Here is a 5,000-nt window from a genome sequence, read left to right as displayed (position 1 = left end):
GCCAGAGAGCAAAGGAACCGAGGCGCCGACCAACCTCGCTCACAGCACCGTGCAGACCTCCCCTTCACTGAGCCCGGCTGGTACAAACCAGGGACGCCAGGAGCAGACCGGACACCGCAGGCCGCCCCACGTATGGCATCTGCACCAGGAAAAAAAGAAAGCGGAAAAGAGGACCGAGGCGCCGCCGCCTCGCCTTACCATCATCCGGCTTCTCAGGGGACCAGAGTGGTGGGGGGGGGTAGCCGCTGAAGGCTCGAGACACCCCACCACGGCCATCTGCACCCGGCTGCCAGCCAACACCGGCGGCCAAAAACGTACCGTGCTGTGCCCATGTCACGGGCTCCGGCTTAGGGCCGAGAGAGCAAAGGACCCGAGGAGTCGACTAGCCTTCGCTCACAGCACCGTGCAGACCTCCCTTCACCGAGCCCGGCCGGTAGAAACCAGGGACGCCGAGAGCCGGCCGGACACCACAGGCCGCCCCGCACGTATGGCATACGATACCGGCAACGAAAGGAGTAAACCAAGAACCAGGGAGGCGCCGCCGCCTCTCGCCTTACCATCGTCGGGCTCTCGGGGGGCCGGGGGGGGGGGGCCACCCACCGGTGGCTCGAGACACACCCCCCCCGGGCCGTCTGCATCCAAGCTGCCGGCCACCGCGACCAGCCAAAACCGTGGCGTGCCCATGCCACGGGCTCCGGCTTAAGGCCGGCAAACAAAGGGAGCAGGTGCCGCCGCCGCCACCTCTCGTCCCATCCCCAAGGCCCCCTCAAGGAGCTGGGCAACAGCCCCCGACGGGCTGGAACCGTACGGAGCACCGCTGTGTCAACACACATACCGGCGCTCCCCCCCTCCGCCATCATCGGGCTCTCGGGGGACCGGGGGGGGGACGGGGGTAACCACCCACGGTAGTCTCACAGCTCGGCTCCCCCCCCCAGTATCCAGCGTTCAAGTGCCGCCAGCCGCCTCCGGCCACCGGTCTTCGGCCTCTCCCGTGCACCTCTGCCCGTCCTTTTCTCACCACTCGGCAGCGACCGCCCCAACGCCGCCCGGCTTCGTGCCGTTCGGCATCTCTCTGGGTGCTCTCGGTTCCGTGCACGCTCGCCTGACAGAGCACCGGCTTGAGAACCGTGCCCAATTCCCCGGGGGAAACCACCGTCTGCGGCCGCCCAGCATTCCACTTGGCCGGCTAAGCCGCGTGCCCTCGCTCGGTGGCGCTTGTCTGGAGCAGAGACGCCTCGTGCCCCTATATAAGGAGAATATGGGTCCGCGCCGGAAAGGGGCGCTTAAAGGCAGTGTCTGCCTGCCAGCGGGGGAGGCGCTGCAGAGACGCCGACTCTTACGATGACCTAACTGGAGGCAGCGCGAAACAGCGACCCCTTGGAGGAACTGCCGGAGCCAACAGGTCTGCCCGCGCTCTAAGTCCCGACGGAGCCGGGTAGACCTGGCAGCCCTTTCGACGGACGCTGAGCCGGCCGCCGGCAACGTGGAGCCGGGTACACCTAGCGGCCACCGCCGGTCGCCTCGGAGGTGGGTAGACCTGACGGCCGCCTCACGCCCCGGAGGCGGGTAGACCTGACGGCCGCCTCACGCCCCGGAGGCGGGTAGACCTGACGGCCGCCTCACGCCCCGGAGGCGGGTAGACCTGACGGCCGCCTCACGCCGCGGAAGCGGGTAGACCTGACGGCCGCCTCACGCCCCGGAGGCGGGTAGACCTGACGGCCGCCTCACGCCCCGGAGGCGGGTAGACCTGACGGCCGCCTCACGCCCCGGAGGCGGGTAGACCTGACGGCCGCCACACGCCCCGGAGGCGGGTAGACCTGACGGCCGCCTCACGCCGCGGAAGCGGGTAGACCTGACGGCCGCCTCACGCCCCGGAGGCGGGTAGACCTGACGGCCGCCTCACGCCCCGGAGGCGGGTAGACCTGACGGCCGCCTCACGCCCCGGAGGCGGGTAGACCTGACGGCCGCCTCACGCCCCGGAGGCGGGTAGACCTGACGGCCGCCTCACGCCGCGGAAGCGGGTAGACCTGACGGCCGCCTCACGCCCCGGAGGCGGGTAGACCTGACGGCCGCCTCACGCCCCGGAAGCGGGTAGACCTGACGGCCGCCTCACGCCCCGGAGGCGGGTAGACCTGACGGCCGCCTCACGCCCCGGAGGCGGGTAGACCTGACGGCCGCCACACGCCCCGGAGGCGGGTAGACCTGACGGCCGCGTCGCGCCCCGGAGGCGGGTAGACCTGACGGCCGCCTCACGCCCCGGAGGCGGGTAGACCTGACGGCCGCCACACGCCCCGGAGGCGGGTAGACCTGACGGCCGCCTCACGCCGCGGAGGCGGGTAGACCTGACGGCCGCCTCACGCCCCGGAGGCGGGTAGACCTGACGGCCGCGTCGCGCCCCGGAGGCGGGTAGACCTGACGGCCGCCTCACGCCCCGGAGGCGGGTAGACCTGACGGCCGCGTCGCGCCCCGGAGGCGGGTAGACCTGACGGCCGCCTCACGCCCCGGAGGCGGGTAGACCTGACGGCCGCCACACGCCCCGGAGGCGGGTAGACCTGACGGCCGCCTCACGCCCCGGAGGCGGGTAGACCTGACGGCCGCCTCACGCCCCGGAGGCGGGTAGACCTGACGGCCGCCTCACGCCGCGGAGGCGGGTAGACCTGACGGCCGCCTCACGCCCCGGAGGCGGGTAGACCTGACGGCCGCCACACGCCCCGGAGGCGGGTAGACCTGACGGCCGCCACACGCCGCGGAGGCGGGTAGACCTGACGGCCGCCTCACGCCCCGGAGGCGGGTAGACCTGACGGCCGCCACACGCCCCGGAGGCGGGTAGACCTGACGGCCGCCACACGCCGCGGAGGCGGGTAGACCTGACGGCCGCCTCACGCCGCGGAGGCGGGTAGACCTGACGGCCGCCTCACGCCCCGGAGGCGGGCAGACCTGTCGGCCGCTTCACGCCCCGGAGGCGGGTAGACCTGGCGGCCGCGTCGTGCGAGACATTTTTGTTTCGATAGATGCCAATGAAATCCGAAAAAAAATAAATGAAAAGGGAAATTTTTTTTCTTAACGCACCCCCGCACCCCCGCGCCCCGCCGCGCTCTCATGTGCACGCAGCACCAGCCCCCCCACCCCCCCGCCCCGACCCGTTGGCTGCCATGCAGTCGCTGGCATCATTCGCTGCCCGCCCCCTCGGCCGCCAGTCAGCCCCTCTGCGCCGCGCCACTCCGCGCCGCACGGCGCCGCCCGCCACTCCCCCCCCCCGCTTCCCGCGGCTGCCAGGGGACCCGGCAGAAGCGGCGACGTTCCCCGCACCTCACCCCCAACGGAGACGCCCGTCTCGCTGGAGCGAGTTCGCATCGGGAACCGGGCGCTTTTCGCCGGGTCGGGGTCCCGGCGCTGCCGGGCGGTCCTCGGCTTCAGCTTTTGGTTTCGCAGCGTGGGTTTAGCTTTAGTCTCGGGGGAGGGGGGGTGGGGGGGGGGGGGGGGGTGCGTGTGTGTGTTTTTATTTTGTTTCTTTCCCCCCGCCTTTCGCTGTGCCGCAGAGGCGTGGGCACCGGGCGCCCTTCACCGGGTCCGGGTCCGGGTCCGGGTCCGGGTCCGGGTCCCGGCGTTGCCAGGCGCTCGCTGGCATTCGCGTTTAGGTTTTTTTCGACGGGGTTGGGGTGGGGGGGTGGGAAGGGGGCTCCCGGGCTTTATGTGTGGGAATAGGGGGTGTGGGGGTGTGTGCGCGCGTGTGTGTGTGTGTGTGTGTGTTGTTCGGATTGTTGTTTTGTTGTTTGTTCCCCCCCCCCCCCCCCCCCCCGCCGCGACACACACGAGCTCGGACACACACGCAGAGACACAGAGAGAGAGAGAGAGAGAGAGAGAGAGAGAGCGCGCGCGCGCGAGAGAGAGACACAGGCGCGCACACACACACACGCACACACAGACACAGACACACACACACACACACACACACGCACGCACGCACGCGCACACACACAGACACCCCCAGCCCCCCACCCCCCCCAGCCCCCCGACCCCCACCGTCGCCCGCGCGCCCGAAGAGCCGTTGGTCCCCGCCCCACCGCTGCAACTCCGGAGCTGCAGGGCGGTGGGTGCGGCCGCCAACCGACCGCAGCCTCCTCGGCGCCGCGGAGCACTACGGCTGGGGGGTGGGGGATCGGGGGCGGTTTCTGTTACACCACCACCACCACCACCACCCGCCCTCGCTGCTCTCCCTCCCACCCCTTCGGCGTTCGTTTGGCTTTCAACCCGCGGCGGGAACGGAGCAGGCGGGCAGGAGGGCGGGCGGCCGAGCGACCGACTGAGGAAGGCGGGGAGCCGGGCCGCGGGCACGGCGCGGCAGGGACTCGGCAGCTGCGGGGGCTCAGCGTCCAAAACACGCGCCACCCATCATCGCCGCCGCCGGCGGGAGGCCCCTCCGGGCCCCCCGGCACGGAGGCGGCGGCGGCGACGCCGCTGGGTCCTAAGGTCTCCCGCCTTCCTTCCCTGGAGCGGCCAATGTGCTGCTGCTGGTGGAAAGCGGGCCGGAGGTAGGGGGCGGCCGGTCTCCTCGCGAACCCCGGGGGTGGCAGGGGGCGGCCGGTGTCACGGTGGACCTGGTGGCGGGAGGGGTGGGGGTTGGGGGGGGGTCGGCAGGGGGGTCGACAGAGCTCGTTGCGGCGGTGGGGGGGCGGGGGGGGGGGGGGGTGGTGGGGGGGTGGTGTTGGTGGGGAGCGGTTTCTGTTGTTACACACACACCCCCGCCCCGTCGCTGCTCTCCCTCCCACCCCTTCGGCGTTCGTTTGGCTTTCAACCCGGGGCGGGAACGGAGCAGGCGGGCAGGAGGGCGGGCGGCCGAGCGACCGACTGAGGAAGGCGGGGAGCCGGGCCGCGGGCACGGCGCGGCAGGGACTCGGCAGCTGCGGGGGCTCAGCGTCCAAAACACGCGCCACCCATCATCGCCGCCGCCGGCGGGAGGCCCCTCCGGGCCCCCCGGCACGGAGGCGGCGGCGGCGACG

This window comes from Athene noctua, unplaced genomic scaffold (genome assembly GCF_965140245.1).
Source record: "Athene noctua unplaced genomic scaffold, bAthNoc1.hap1.1 HAP1_HAP1_scaffold_342, whole genome shotgun sequence".
In the NCBI taxonomy this organism is placed as follows: domain Eukaryota; kingdom Metazoa; phylum Chordata; class Aves; order Strigiformes; family Strigidae; genus Athene; species Athene noctua.
This window is presented reverse-complemented; position numbering follows the sequence as displayed.